We start from the raw sequence: 17,227 nt of genomic DNA on the forward strand, positions 1-17,227 counted from the left end.
ACATAATTCTGGGTGCCATTTAAGAACCATAAGTGCTAATGACTCCATTCCTTTTTGTGGTTGTAGGGGCTGTTGATTGGAGTACACTAAAACAAACCTGATCTCTCTAGGACATTCAGAAGCCAAGTTATAAGCCCACAAATGTGTAACTGGACTACTTCTTTAAATTGACACCAGATACGGTGACCTTTGGGACATGGTTTGACCCCCTATAGGAATGTGCGATCATCTTGAAACGTTCAGATCACGTACAACTCAATAGATTCTACCTTCCTGTAACATTTCAGCCTGATTGGACCTTGTTTTCACACAAATGAACCCAGAATGATGTGAAATTGTGCTTCGTACAACATAATTCTGGGTGCCATTTAAAAACCATAAGTGCTAATGAATCCATTCCTTTTTGAGGTTGTAGGGGCTGTTGATTGGAGTACACTAAAACAAACCTGATCTCTCTAGGACATTCAGAAGCCAAGTTATAAGCCCACAAATGTGTAACTGGACTACTTCTTTAAATTGACACCAGATCCGGTGACCTTTGGGACATGGTTTGACCCCCTTAGGAAAGTGCTATCATCATGAAATGTTCAGATCACTTACAACTCAATAGATTCTACCTTCCTTTAACATTTCAGCCTGATTGGACCTTGTTTTCACACAAATGAACCCAGAATGATGTGAAATTGTGCTTCGTGCAACATAATTCTGGGTGCCATTTAAAAACCATAAGTGCTAATGACTCCATTCCTTTTTGAGGTTGTAGGGAATGTTGACTGGAGTACAATAAAACAAACCTAATCTCTCTAGGACATTCAGAAGCCAAGTTATAAGCCCTCAAAGGTGTAAATGGACTACTTCTTTAAAGTGACACCCGGCCCGGTGACCTTTGGGACATGGTTTGACCCCCTATAGGAATGTGTGATCATCATGAAACGTTCAGATCACTTACAACTCAATAGATTCTACCTTCTTCTAACGTTTCAGCCTGATTGGACCTTGTTTTCACACAAATGAACCCAGAATGATGTGAAATTTTGCTTAGTGCAGCATAATTCTGGGTGCCATTTACAAACCATAAGTGCTAATGACTCCATTCCTTTTTGTGGTTGTAGGGGCTGTTGGTTGGAGTACATTAAAACAAACCTGATCTCTCTAGGACATTCAGAAGCCAAGTTATAAGCCCACAAATGTGTAACTGGACTACTTCTTTAAATTGACACCAGATCCGGTGACCTTTGGGACATGGTTTGACCCCCTTAGGAAAGAGCTATCATCATGAAACGTTCAGATCACTTACAACTCAATAGATTCTACCTTCCTGTGATGTTTCAGCCTGATTGGACGTTGTTTTCACACAAATGAACCCAGAATGATGTGAAATTGTGCTTTGTGCAACATAATTCTGGGTGCCATTTACAAACCATAAGTGCTAATGACTCCATTCCTTTTTGTGGTTGTATGGGCTGTTGATTGGAGTACACTAAAACAAACCTAACCTCTCTAGGACATTCAGAATCCAAGTTATAAGCCCACAAATGTGTAACTGGACTGCTTCTTTAAAGTGACACCAGGGCCGGTGAACTTTGGGACATGGTTTGACCCCCTATAGGAATGTGCGATCATCTTGAAACGTTCAGATCACTTACAACTCAATAGATTCTACCTTCCTGTAACATTTCAGCCTGATTGGACCTTGTTTTCACACAAATGGACCCAGAATGATGTGAAATTGTGCTTCGTGCAACATAATTCTGGGTGCCATTTACAAACCATAAGTGCTAATGACTCCATTCCTTTTTGTGGTTGTAGGGGCTGTTGATTGGAGTATACTAAAACAAACCTGATCTCTCTAGGACATTCAGAAGCCAAGTTATAAGCCCACAAATGTGTAACTGGACTACTTCTTTAAATTGACACCAGATCTGGTGACCTTTGGGACATGGTTTGACCCCCTTAGGAAAGTGCTATCATCATGAAACGTTCAGATCACTTTCAACTCAATAGATTCTACCTTCCTGTAACGTTTCAGCCTGATTGGACCTTGTTTTCACACAAATGAACCCAGAATGATGTGAAATTGTGCTTCGTGCAACATAATTCTGGGTGCCATTTACAAACCATAAGTGCTAATGACTCCATTCCTTTTTGTGGTTGTAGGGGCTGTTGATTGGAGAACAGTAAAACAAACCTAACCTCTCTAGGACATTCAGAAGCCAAGTTATAAGCCCACAAAGGTGTAACTGGACTGCTTCTTTAAGGTGACACCAGGCCCGGTGACCTTTGGGACATGGTTTGACCCCCTATAGGAATGCGCGATCATCTTGAAATGTTCAGATCACTTACAACTCAATAGATTCTACCTTCCTCTAACGTTTCAGCCTGATTGGACCTTGTTTTCACACAAATGAACCCAGAATGATGTGAAATTGTGCTTCGTGCAACATAATTCTGGGTGCCATTTAAAAACCATAAGTGCTAATGACTCCATTCCTTTTTGTGGTTGTAGGGGCTGTTGATTGGAGTATACTAAAACAAACCTGATCTCTCTAGGACATTCAGAAGCCAAGTTATAAGCCCACAAAGGTGTAACTGGACTACTTCTTTAAATTGACACCAGATCCGGTGACCTTTGGGACATTGTTTGACCCCCTTAGGAAAGTGCTATCATCATGAAACGTTCAGATCACTTACAACTCAATAGATTCTACCTTCCTGTAACGTTTCAGCCTGACTGGACCTTGTTTTCACACAAATGAACCCAGAATGATGTGAAATTGTGCTTCGTGCAACAAAATTCTGGGTGCCATTTACAAACCATAAGTGCTAATGACTCCATTCCTTTTTGTGGTTGTAGGGGCTGTTGGTTGGAGTACATTAAAACAAACCTGATCTCTCTAGGACATTCAGAAGCCAAGTTATAGGCCCACAAAGGTGTAACTGGACTACTTCTTTAAATTGACACCAGATCCGGTGACCTTTGGGACATTGTTTGACCCCCTTAGGAAAGTGCTATCATCATGAAATGTTCAGATCACTTACAACTCAATATATTCTACCTTCCTGTAACGTTTCAGCCTGATTGGACCTTGTTTTCACACAAATGAACCCAGAATGATGTGAAATTGTGCTTTGTGCAGCATAATTCTGGGTGCCATTTACAAACCATAAGTGCTAATGACTCCATTCCTTTTTGTGGTTGTAGGGGCTGTTGATTGGAGTATACTAAAACAATTCTAACCTCTCTAGGACATTCAGAAGCCAAGTTATAAGCCCACAAATGTGTAACTGGACTACTTCTTTAAATGGACACCAGATCCGGTGACCTTTGGGACATGGTTTGACCCCCTTAGGAAAGTGCTATCTTCATGAAATGTTCAGATCACTTACAACTCAATAGATTCTACCTTCCTTTAACATTTCAGCCTGATTGGACCTTGTTTTCACACAAATGAACCCAGAATGATGTGAAATTGTGCTTCGTGCAACATAATTCTGGGTGCCATTTAAAAACCATAAGTGCTAATGACTCCATTCCTTTTTGAGGTTGTAGGGAATGTTGACTGGAGTACAATAAAACAAACCTAATCTCTCTAGGACATTCAGAAGCCAAGTTATAAGCCCTCAAAGGTGTAAATGGACTACTTCTTTAAAGTGACACCCGGCCCGGTGACCTTTGGGACATGGTTTGACCCCCTATAGGAATGTGTGATCATCATGAAACGTTCAGATCACTTACAACTCAATAGATTCTACCTTCCTTTAACATTTCAGCCTGATTGGACCTTGTTTTCACACAAATGAACCCAGAATGATGTGAAATTGTGCTTCGTGCAACATAATTCTGGGTGCCATTTACAAACCATAAGTGCTAATGACTCCATTCCTTTTTGTGGTTGTAGGGGCTGTTGGTTGGAGTACATTAAAACAAACCTGATCTCTCTAGGACATTCAGAAGCCAAGTTATAAGCCCACAAATGTGTAACTGGACTACTTCTTTAAATTGACACCAGATCCGGTGACCTTTGGGACATGGTTTGACCCCCTTAGGAAAGAGCTATCATCATGAAACGTTCAGATCACTTACAACTCAATAGATTCTACCTTCCTGTGATGTTTCAGCCTGATTGGACGTTGTTTTCACACAAATGAACCCAGAATGATGTGAAATTGTGCTTTGTGCAACATAATTCTGGGTGCCATTTACAAACCATAAGTGCTAATGACTCCATTCCTTTTTGTGGTTGTATGGGCTGTTGATTGGAGTACACTAAAACAAACCTAACCTCTCTAGGACATTCAGAATCCAAGTTATAAGCCCACAAATGTGTAACTGGACTGCTTCTTTAAAGTGACACCAGGGCCGGTGAACTTTGGGACATGGTTTGACCCCCTATAGGAATGTGCGATCATCTTGAAACGTTCAGATCACTTACAACTCAATAGATTCTACCTTCCTGTAACATTTCAGCCTGATTGGACCTTGTTTTCACACAAATGGACCCAGAATGATGTGAAATTGTGCTTCGTGCAACATAATTCTGGGTGCCATTTACAAACCATAAGTGCTAATGACTCCATTCCTTTTTGTGGTTGTAGGGGCTGTTGATTGGAGTATACTAAAACAAACCTGATCTCTCTAGGACATTCAGAAGCCAAGTTATAAGCCCACAAATGTGTAACTGGACTACTTCTTTAAATTGACACCAGATCTGGTGACCTTTGGGACATGGTTTGACCCCCTTAGGAAAGTGCTATCATCATGAAACGTTCAGATCACTTTCAACTCAATAGATTCTACCTTCCTGTAACGTTTCAGCCTGATTGGACCTTGTTTTCACACAAATGAACCCAGAATGATGTGAAATTGTGCTTCGTGCAACATAATTCTGGGTGCCATTTACAAACCATAAGTGCTAATGACTCCATTCCTTTTTGTGGTTGTAGGGGCTGTTGATTGGAGAACAGTAAAACAAACCTAACCTCTCTAGGACATTCAGAAGCCAAGTTATAAGCCCACAAAGGTGTAACTGGACTGCTTCTTTAAGGTGACACCAGGCCCGGTGACCTTTGGGACATGGTTTGACCCCCTATAGGAATGCGCGATCATCTTGAAATGTTCAGATCACTTACAACTCAATAGATTCTACCTTCCTCTAACGTTTCAGCCTGATTGGACCTTGTTTTCACACAAATGAACCCAGAATGATGTGAAATTGTGCTTCGTGCAACATAATTCTGGGTGCCATTTAAAAACCATAAGTGCTAATGACTCCATTCCTTTTTGTGGTTGTAGGGGCTGTTGATTGGAGTATACTAAAACAAACCTGATCTCTCTAGGACATTCAGAAGCCAAGTTATAAGCCCACAAAGGTGTAACTGGACTACTTCTTTAAATTGACACCAGATCCGGTGACCTTTGGGACATTGTTTGACCCCCTTAGGAAAGTGCTATCATCATGAAACGTTCAGATCACTTACAACTCAATAGATTCTACCTTCCTGTAACGTTTCAGCCTGACTGGACCTTGTTTTCACACAAATGAACCCAGAATGATGTGAAATTGTGCTTCGTGCAACAAAATTCTGGGTGCCATTTACAAACCATAAGTGCTAATGACTCCATTCCTTTTTGTGGTTGTAGGGGCTGTTGGTTGGAGTACATTAAAACAAACCTGATCTCTCTAGGACATTCAGAAGCCAAGTTATAGGCCCACAAAGGTGTAACTGGACTACTTCTTTAAATTGACACCAGATCCGGTGACCTTTGGGACATTGTTTGACCCCCTTAGGAAAGTGCTATCATCATGAAATGTTCAGATCACTTACAACTCAATATATTCTACCTTCCTGTAACGTTTCAGCCTGATTGGACCTTGTTTTCACACAAATGAACCCAGAATGATGTGAAATTGTGCTTTGTGCAGCATAATTCTGGGTGCCATTTACAAACCATAAGTGCTAATGACTCCATTCCTTTTTGTGGTTGTAGGGGCTGTTGATTGGAGTATACTAAAACAATTCTAACCTCTCTAGGACATTCAGAAGCCAAGTTATAAGCCCACAAATGTGTAACTGGACTACTTCTTTAAATGGACACCAGATCCGGTGACCTTTGGGACATGGTTTGACCCCCTTAGGAAAGTGCTATCTTCATGAAATGTTCAGATCACTTACAACTCAATAGATTCTACCTTCCTTTAACATTTCAGCCTGATTGGACCTTGTTTTCACACAAATGAACCCAGAATGATGTGAAATTGTGCTTCGTGCAACATAATTCTGGGTGCCATTTAAAAACCATAAGTGCTAATGACTCCATTCCTTTTTGAGGTTGTAGGGAATGTTGACTGGAGTACAATAAAACAAACCTAATCTCTCTAGGACATTCAGAAGCCAAGTTATAAGCCCTCAAAGGTGTAAATGGACTACTTCTTTAAAGTGACACCAGGCCCGGTGACCTTTGGGACATGGTTTGACCCCCTATAGGAATGTGCGATCATCATGAAACGTTCAGATCACTTACAACTCAATAGATTCTACCTTCTTGTAACGTTTCATCCTGATTGGACCTTGTTTTCACACAAATGAACCCAGAATGATGTGAAATTGTGCTTAGTGCAGCATAATTCTGGGTGCCATTTACAAACCATAAGTGCTAATGACTCCATTCCTTTTTGTGGTTGTAGGGGCTGTTGGTTGGAGTACATTAAAACAAACCTGATCTCTCTAGGACATTCAGAAGCCAAGTTATAAGCCCACAAATGTGTAACTGGACTACTTCTTTAAAGGAGACATAACATGAAAAACCCACTTTTTTATCCATTAACACGGTGTGTTTCACATTTTAAGTGTCTAAGTGAGCAAAAAGGCTTATATTATTCACTGGAGTTGCTATTTAGATATTTAATAATTAAGTTTTGGGCATATTTGTCCACCCGTTCAGTTTTTACATTATCTATTACATCAGTAATTAATTTAGTGAGGATAACTACCAAATATGGTAATGGCCCTCGGCTAAACACAGAGCCAATCCGCCATTTTTTCTTCTCGCTAAGATTTTTTGTAGTCCTATTGGAAAAATGCAGAATGTCTGGTTATTTTAGCCACACACAGCTCAAGAAATTTGATAACTTATAAGATGAAATATCACACATTGGGCCTTTAAGGAAGGGTGGTGTGGCAGTATTTAAACCCAGGAGCTGATGACACTACTGCTAAAAAAAACACAGAAGAAAAAGTAGTGTGTTTGCGTTTGTTTGTTTGTGTGTGTGTGTGTGCGTGCGCGCGTGGTTCGTTCGTTCTGTCTCCAGGCTAGTGGCTAAGTACTGAGGGCTTCATCTATCTAAAAGGAGTTATTTCCATCTGAATTTGGCAGCACCGGGACACAGCAGCAGAGCGGTAAGCTTCATATCACTCTAAAATCTCGACAAACTTTACTTTAGATTTACGGGCATTAGCAGCACTAAAGCGTTAGCATCCGGCTTGCTATCGCTAGCACAGTATGCTAGTAAAGTTAGCACCCAGATTAATGTGGATTTGGCTGATTTTCGTGGAATAAAACGTGATTTCTGATCAACTCCTTCTTTTACACCAGATGATAACCTCCCACTGATTGTAACAGCAGAGAGCCTGTGTGTTATTCTACATGAGTGTGATGTAATCTTAGCATCCAGTAAATAAAGTCCCATATCAGCTAAAATGCAGCGTGACAAAGTCATTAAAGTGTGTCAACACAGTGGATTTAATAGAGTTTTAAAGAACGATCTCTAAGTGAAGTGAGGTTAGTTTTTTGTCTCACTGCAGATATAAAAACTAACTCTGCATCAGTCAGACGCAGCAAAGCTCACCGTCTGTATGAGCGTGAGCGTCGGAAAGCTGATAAAATTGGCTGTAAAATAATTAAAACAAAGTAAAAATGTTCCTTTGCTTTTTAGAGTCCACATCCAGAAGACTGGAGCCGTGTTTCACTGACAGGCTGTCAGACTAACGCCCTGATGAGCTCAGCTGGGACAAACTGGTCTGATGTTTAGGTAAGTGAAGATCTGCTTCTCCAAGTCCTTGAGATGCTAGTAAAAAATAATTTAGCCAGCTTGCTAATGTTACTTTTCTTCTCCTCTAAGGAACACAGAACGTTCAGATGTTGGCGTTTCACGTCACCTACTGAGGAAGGAGACCCACCAGTAAAGAGACGGTCTGGACCAGACCAAAGTGAGTGATGACACACCTCAGCCACCCTCATCATTAAGAACACCTCACCCCCTGAATCACTCCGTCTGGTGACAGCAGAGTGATTTATTTGATGTTTTACTTGTTTAGTCTGTTTAGAAATTATTGAATTACATTATTTTCTGTAATCGACCATCTGATCTGGATGTGTGCAGAATAACTTTCCCCAAATTCAGCAGCAGCTGGCCTACAAAAACAGCTGCAGCATGTAGTAAGTCTGTCTGCACTGCTCTCTAATGAGCTTCCTTTCATAAGGAATCATTTGTATAATTTTAGTGTCACTATTTTATTACATTTGTAGGAAAACATGAAGTCACTGCAGCAAAGTGAACTTGTGAACAAACACAAACGTGACTATAAACATGAAAGCTAAAGAAACAACTTTCCTAAAGCTGCTTGTAAACAAAATATGTCATTAAAGTTATTGTCTATCATTGCAGAATATGGCGATGACATCATGGAACTGGTCTTTGGAAAAGTTTTCCCTGAACCAACTCCGTTTCTAGATGAGGTAGAGAAGATCTGCATCTCACCAACTCTCTGGTCTCAGTATTCAGACAACGGAGGTCTCCCACTGTTGTCCAGGACCAGTTTGAAGCCCACATACTGCCCCTCCCTCATCATCAGGAAACATCAATCCGTATCCTGAGGACAACAGAAGACGGCAGGAGGACAGGAACTCTGAGACCTAGACACCACCAGCACCGAGACACAAAGCACCTGTGTGCACAACGCCTGTTTTAACTACTAAAGCCTGTTTATTATATTGTTCTACTTATTTGCTGTGAGGTTAATACTTAGAAAATTTGTATATTAATGTAAACAATAAAAAAAAATCACTGATTGTATGCTTTCTTTTAGATGTAATGGTCCAAACTCAGCCTTGTAGACATTTATTGCATCCTGTAGGTAAATACACAGAACAGGCTCAGGTCCAGGATGACCCAGCATGCTCTTCCATTCTGGCTGTTAGGGATTGTATCAATAACTCAATGCCTACTGATGTTTTCACCTAACGGTATTTATTTAGAATGCAGGTAAGATTTAACTATATTTGTTAGCAAAGCAGACTGATCTTGGGAATTTCACTGCAGCACTGATGTCCACCTCTCTGTACACATTAGAGAGAATTACCACTTTACAGCTAAACACATTTAATAAAGATATAGGCTACGCATTGCAGACAATAAAAACAAAGTTGTAAGCATTAGAATTATAATGATGACATTAAAGAACACTTGGAGGAATGTTCTTTATTTTTGACTAGAATCTCAACTCTTTAAATTAAAATGTAACTGCTTTTTATCCATTTTCAGCCATTAAGACACCCAATATAAAATAAGACTACTTATAAAATTATTTATAATTATATGTATGTATATAGATAGAGATCTTAATAAAATATATTCTTTGAATGGTGTTTTAATGAGCTGTATCATTTTTTACAGAAATAAGCAAGCAGCATTCCTTGTGTGTGTGTGTGTGTGTGTGTGCGCGCGCGCGTGTGCCTGCTCGCTTGTCCCTCCGTCGGCCGTGACGGGTGTGTGTGAGTGACTACAGACAAATGCATGAGAGAGTTAGCAGCCATGAAACAGCTTGATGAACTACTCTCCCCACGTGTTTTAAAAATGCTAATATGCTATGCTAAATCTGCTATGCTAAATAATGATTTCTCTATAGAACTACAAAGTCCGACTGGGGGAGGAGAGTACAGGACTGCACTATGGAGGGGGGCGGAGTTTACAGCTCCTCCTCCAGTTTAAAGAGACAGTACCCCAAAACGGCTCGTTCTCAAGACTCTCCTCAGAACAGGGGTAGATGAGGGTCTGTAGAGCAACAATAATGAGGAAATCAGACCAAAGAACTGCAGTTCCACTGTTTTTAGACCCCCAACTGAAGGATTTAGATGTAAAAAGGAATAACTTAAAAGCATGTTATGTCTCCTTTAAAGGCCCCGTGTGTGAAATTCACAGAAATCATAGTAAAAAGATCCGACTCTTTAGCACCACGCAGTTTAGAGTCGGTATATCAGCTATTGGAGCCCCCGAGGATCAAAAAGGTTTTTTTTTATCATTATTTAAAACTTTATTAACAAATATAACAAATACAATACAAAATCGTGATGCTGTAAACGGCAGCATGTCATCATCTATTTCCAGCTTTCAAGTCAGCGAACAGGTTAGTTGTTTTCATCTAACTTATTTTATTAATTTAATCTAAATAGGTTTTGAATAAGAAAAACTTTTTTATGTCAGTTATGTTTGCTAATAGCAAACGGCAGCTAGTTAGTGATGACTTCTGACTACAAAAAATGACAATATTTTGTTCATTTTATTTGAGAAATGTTATATTTCTATTTGCCATTTTGGAAATATACAAGGTAGTGTAGTCTGTAATTGTTTTCTCTCCGTAAACAGAGTCAGATATCATCCGATGGTTCATCAGTGGAGACAGACAGAGGACGAGGGAGAGGAAGAGGGCGAGGAAGAGGGAGAGGACAGACGTGTGCCAGCGCACAGAGAGGCAGAGGTGTTAGACATGCGACAGAAGCAGGGCAAGCATCCCAAGAAGAAGGAGCCGAATTTGCTCAAACCAGCCGCAACGTCCCACGCACAAGAGGAAGAGGCAGAGCTGCAATAAAGTCTAGAAGATCGGCGCTTTCAAGAGCTGATGAGGAGAGTCGAGGAGCTTCAAAGGGAAAGAAGAGCAGAAATTGAGGTTTGTGTAAGATAATGAGCAAATTAATAATTATCTGGGTCAATATATGCCGTCCTGTCACTCATTTCATTCATATAAGTACATACGGTAATTCTATTTAACCGTATAGCAAGTGTTTGGAATTATATGTAGTTTTGTAAAACATTCAGTGTCCTACTTCTTTCCTAATACATATTATTTGTTTTTGATAGTACCTTTATTTTAGGAATTAGCCATTTAATATATATATTATTAATCAGCTACTCTTATAAACTTGTTAAAACATTTACAAAACATTGCTTTCTACTGTAATTCAATTAAAATAATCTTACAAAAATTCTAATCCTACTTTTCCCCCCAGCGCCTTGTACAGGGCATGAGCCTGGAGGACCACCGTCATCTCACCTCTCAACTTTTGGAAAGACAGCCAGGTCTGGTTTTTGATGTTTTGTTGGACAACCAACGCCGAGATAGGCACACCACACCCGTGCAGGCCCCTGCGTTAACATGGTGTACTTGTGGCAATTGCACAGATATGCCAACAGATGCAGAGCGCAAATGCTGTGGACAAGACTCTGTAAACTGTATAAGCCTTCTGCCCCATTTTAGACTTTACTGTTTGGATGAAGGTGTCCTGAGGATCCATCGTCAGTACAGAGCAGACCTCACCGTATTAGGACAGATTAGGGAACCAGGCGATGACAACAGGGAATACAGGTATGCTGCCTACCGGCACTTCATTTTCTGGCAGCATGGGTCACTTGGACATGGAAATCGAAGAGTCATCCCAAGTTGCTGTGTGGTCAAAATTAGGGAGAAATTTCCAGACCCTCATGGACAGTATACTGGTTTTCTTCCGGGAGTGTAACTGGTCAAAAGTTTACATGGGTTGTTGAAGTGTTTCTGATATTTTGTACACCTTTATATTGTAATTTATTATGTTGAATAAGTATTTTAGATAAATATTTTTTGAAACCCCAATGTTAGTGTTGTACAATAATGACAAATTTAGAGGTGGCTACTCTTCAGCCATGTATACTCTTGTAATGTGAAAAAAAAATCACATCTTTACAACTCCATAGTTTTGCATTACATTAGTGAGCTATTAATTTACACTCTTACAGGGTCAAGTCATGAAACAAAAAATATGTAATTTTCTGAAAGACATAAGAAATAAAGAAATTAGTACAGATGCACTTTTATTTGAATTAACCTTATTCAGAGTTTGAACAGACAAATTTGGAACACATTTTAATCTTGAAACATGATTTTACACACTTTAGGATAATAAAGAATAGATCTAACGTAAAAGACTGTGCAGAATTTATGTGCTACTTCAAGTAAAAAGAACAACATGTTAGCACAGTAGTAAAGACATCAAAGTGCAATATCTACATTTTTATGTACATTACATTAGTAACACGCAGCAGGTATAGAATACTCCATGTAAATGTAGACAAGATCGTCACTGGAGGCCTGTAGCTGTGTTGAGTTCTGATACTGTGAAAAAAGTATTGTAAGACAAGTGTAGGTAAAGAACTGAGCTGTAGTCAAAGGATGCTAAAATGACACATACCAAGACCTCGGCTGACTTGGATCTGCACTAGCTCCGAAATAGGTGGTGGAGCGATGGGTGGCACAAGACCGAGCCGTCTGGGGTCATCATCCCTCATTGATCTGGTACGAGGCATCCCAACTCCTCTCGCAAACCTCTCGTTGATTATTTTTGATTGGAGTACTGGAATGTATTCGTAGCCCTTTTCTGATTTTAGTGAATACACACTGTACCTTCTGGCATTCTTATTGTACTTCCGTTTGAATCTAAAAAATAGGACAATTGCATAATGAATTTCTGTCACGACAATGGGACAAACTTAAATAACGTGTAGTAACGTTAATACAGCTTTTTAATTGTAAGTGGTAGGCATTATTTTGGCTCAACTCTGACTGAAAAACAAGGTAAAACCTACATTAGTTGGCCTTCAGCATTCCTGATTGCTGGTCGATTAAGGTGAAAGTTATAATCCAGTGCTGCAAGGAGAACTCTGGCTTCATACACTTTGTAGGAGAAGGCTTGACGCTTGCTGGCATACATCAGAATGTGGTTCTGAAATGACTCAAGCAGGGCTGTTGATCTGTACAAATGAACAGTCAGTATGAGAGAGGACAACTGGTCACATGGCTAATAGCAGGGATGCTCCAAGTCAGTCCTGGAGGGCAGCTAACATGCATATTTAGTTCTGTCCCTGGTTAAATACAGCAGAATCAAATTTATCAGCAGTTCCATTAGCAGGCCTCAGTATAAATTAGACACCTTGAGTGTGTAGGCCAGCAGTTATATCTTCTTTAGTGTCTGTATGCACTGTTATTGTATGCATTATTTTCAGGAAATGTATTTGAGCAATTTTTAAAGTGACACTCAGTTGCTGGGAGGCAAAACAGCTAACGGAGCACCCCTGGCCTACAGCTTCACAAAAAAATACTTAAATAAGTCTCACATGTACCTGAAGTGCAGATATTTATGCACGTCCTTCTGCCAGCGTTTGTTCAAGACAATCTCCACAAGAGCTTTGTGACTCCTGGAATCCTTCTCGATCCACTGCTTCCCCTGCTGGTCATCAAGATGATCATGCTGGCAGTTTCCCATTGCCCATGTGTGAACATTGCAAACATGGTGTAGAATTCCAACCCAATGTGCCTGTGCAAAATTAAACACAATGCAAAACAGTATGAATATGACAGGTTTTTAGGTGGAGTTTGGGATACTATTGGAATTAAAGTTTTCTTACAAGAAACTGCTCTATTGTGGTGGCTGTCTTGCAACATCACCAAAAATGATCGATCGTTAAATCATTACATATGTATACGAAGGCGCATAAACAATAAACAAAAAGAAATGCTTCTGAATTTTAAGATGGTGTGCTACATTTTTGGCACTAGTTAGCATGAGCTGTTTCCCAAATTCTAGCTTACTCCACACAAACTTTGTGTCACAAAGCACACAACTACTACAATGAAGAAATTAAACACACATTTTTAACTTACCTGTCCAAAAGGAAGGTAGCAAGCTCAGCGTGTCTACTGAATCCCTTTTGTAACATGAGGTCTCTCCATCTTGGGAAGGCAACTCCTATATTTACTCTGGTTTTCTCATGATGCCGGTCTTGTTCACTTTTCAAAATCCTTTTTCTTTTACTTGGATGAGACAAACTATCCCGTTTCTCAAGTTTGCTTGTAGAATATGTGTGATCCTCCATCGCTAGAAGTACGGGGTGGCTAGTTTCTTCTTCTTCTTAGTTACTTTGTCAGACTGCATGCTTACAAGGCGCACTTATGCCCCCTGCTGTTTCTTTGAGGTTACATCATTTAAAAACGCAAACATCAAATGCGAAGCTTAATATGTTGTATGTCCCTAAAAGGTCACTGTATTTTAAGATGGCGCATGCCGTATGGAGCACCGGTCTGCTTCTTTTGTCTAAAATATTAAAATATAAAGCTAATAATAATGCTTAGAATAAATGCTTGTTTGAATTATCATTAAAAAAAACAAATTTGAGAATGTGATATAAGAAATTTGATAACTTATAAGATGAAATATCACACATTGGGCCTTTAAATTGACACCAGATCCGGTGACCTTTGGGACATGGTTTGACCCCCTTAGGAAAGTGCTATCATCATGAAATGTTCAGATCGCTTACAACTCAATAGATTCTACCTTCCTTTAACGTTTCAGCCTGATTGGACCTTGTTTTCACACAAATGAACCCAGAATGATGTGAAATTGTGCTTCGTGCAACATAATTCTGGGTGCCATTTACAAACCATAAGTGCTAATGACTCCATTCCTTTTTGTGGTTGTAGGGGCTGTTGATTGGAGAAAACTAAAACAAACCTAACCTCTCTAGGACATTCAGAAGCCAAGTTATAAGCCCACAAAGGTGTAACTGGACTGCTTCTTTAAAGTGACACCAGGCCCGGTGACCTTTGGGACATGATTTGACCCCCTATAGGAATGTGCAATCATCTTGAAACGTTCAGATCACTTACAACTCAATAGATTCTACCTTCCTGTAATGTTTCAGCCTGATTGGACCTTGTTTTCACACAAATGAACCCAGAATGATGTGAAATTGTGCTTCGTGCAACATAATTCTGGGTGCCATTTACAAACCATAAGTGCTAATGACTCCATTCCTTTTTGTGGCTGTAGGGGCTGTTGATTGGAGAAAACTAAAACAAACCTAACCTCTCTAGGACATTCAGAAGCCAAGTTATAAGCCCACAAAGGTGTAACTGGACTACTTATTTAAAGTGACACCAGGCCCGGTGAACTTTGGGACATGGTTTGACCCCCTTAGGAAAGTGCTATCATCTTGAAACATTCAGATCACTTACAACTCAATAGATTCTACCTTCCTGTAACGTTTCAGCCTGATTGGACCTTGTTTTCACACAAATGAACCCAGAATGATGTGAAATTGTGCTTCGTGCAACATAATTCTGGGTGCCATTTACAAACCATAAGCACAATTTCACATCATTCTGGGTTCATTTGTGTGAAAACAAGGTCCAATCAGGCTGAAATGTTACAGGAAGGTAGAATCTATTGAGTTGTAATTGATCTGAACGTTTCAAGATGATCGGACATTCCTATAGGGGGTAAAACCATGTCCCAAAGGTCACCGGGCCTGGTGTCACTTTAAAGAAGTAGTCCAGTTACACCTTTGTGGGCTTAAAACTTGGCTTCTGAATGTCCTAGAGAGGTTAGGTTTGTTTTAGTGTACTCCAATCAACAGCCCCTACAACCACAAAAAGCAAGGGAGTCTTTAGAACTTATGGTTTTTAAATGGCACCCAGAATTATGCTGCACTAAGCACAATTTCACATCATTCTGGGTTCATTTGTATGAAAACAAGGTCCAATCAGGCTGAAACGTTACAGGAAGGTAGAATCTATTGAGTTGTAAGTGATCTGAACGTTTCATGATGATAGCACTTTCCTAAGGGGGTCAAACCATGTCCCAAAGGTCACCGGATCTGGTGTCAATTTAAAGAAGTAGTCCAGTTACACATTTGTGGGCTTGTAACTTGGCTTCTGAATGTCCTAGAGAGATCAGGTTTGTTTTAATGTACTCCAACCAACAGCCCCTACAACCACAAAAAGGAATGGAGTCATTAGCACTTATGGTTTGTAAATGGCACCCAGAATTATGTTGCACGGAGCACAATTTCACATCATTCTGGGTCCATTTGTGTGAAAACAAGGTCCAATCAGGCTGAAACGTTACAAGAAGGTAGAATCTATTGAGTTGTAAGTGATCTGAACGTTTCATGATGATTGCACATTCCTATAGGGGGTCAAACTATGTCCCAAAGGTCACCGGGCCTGGTGTCACTTTAAAGAAGTAGTCCAGTTACACCTTTGAGGGCTTATAACTTGGCTTCTGAATGTCCTAGAGAGATCAGGTTTGTTTTAGTGTACTCCAATCAACAGCCCCTACAACCTCAAAAAGGAATGGAGTCATTAGCACTTAAGGTTTGTAAATGGCACCCAGAATTATGTTGCACGAAGCACAATTTCACATCATTCTGGGTCCATTTGTGTGAAAACAAGGTCCAATCAGGCTGAAACGCTACAAGAAGGTAGAATCTATTGAGTTGTAAGTGATCTGAACGTTTCAAGATGATCGCACATTCCTATAGGGGGTCAAACCATGTCCCAAAGGTCACCGGGCCTGGTGTCACTTTAAAGAAGTAGTCCAGTTACACCTTTGTGGGCTTATAACTTGGCTTCTGAATGTCCTAGAGAGGTTAGGTTTGTTTTAGTGTACTCCAATCAACAGCCCCTACAACCACAAAAAGGAATGGAGTCATTAGCACTTATGGTTTGTAAATGGCACCCAGAATTATGTTGCACGAAGCACAATTTCACATCATTCTGGGTCCATTTGTGTGAAAACAAGGTCCAATCAGGCTGAAACGTTACAGGAAGGTAGAATCTATTGAGTTGTAAGTGATCTGAACGTTTCATGATGATAGCACTTTCCTAAGGGGGTCAAACCATGTCCCAAAGGTCACCGGATCTGGTGTCAATTTAAAGAAGTAGTTCAGTTACAAATTTGTGGGCTTATAACTTGGCTTCTGAATGTCCTAGAGATCAGGTTTGTTTTAGTGTACTCCAATCAACAGCCCCTACAACCACAAAAAGGAATGGAGTCATTAGCACTTATGGTTTGTAAATGGCACCCAGAATTATGTTGCACGAAGCACAATTTCACATCATTCTGGGTCCATTTGTGTGA

The 17,227-nt window shown here is 40.1% G+C and overlaps 1 long non-coding RNA gene across 1 annotated transcript; it reads left to right on the forward strand.

Moving 5' to 3' along the window:
* Positions 1–7,268: 7,268 nt before the first annotated feature.
* Positions 7,269–8,885, forward strand: LOC139070064 (uncharacterized). The gene is made up of 4 exons (XR_011520753.1): positions 7,269–7,398; positions 7,935–8,030; positions 8,121–8,208; positions 8,667–8,885. It is a non-coding gene; the product is annotated as an uncharacterized lncRNA (long non-coding RNA).
* The last annotated feature ends 8,342 nt before the right edge of the window (positions 8,886–17,227 follow it).

Source organism: Nothobranchius furzeri, chromosome 1, assembly GCF_043380555.1.
Source record: "Nothobranchius furzeri strain GRZ-AD chromosome 1, NfurGRZ-RIMD1, whole genome shotgun sequence".
Lineage (NCBI taxonomy): Eukaryota > Metazoa > Chordata > Actinopteri > Cyprinodontiformes > Nothobranchiidae > Nothobranchius > Nothobranchius furzeri.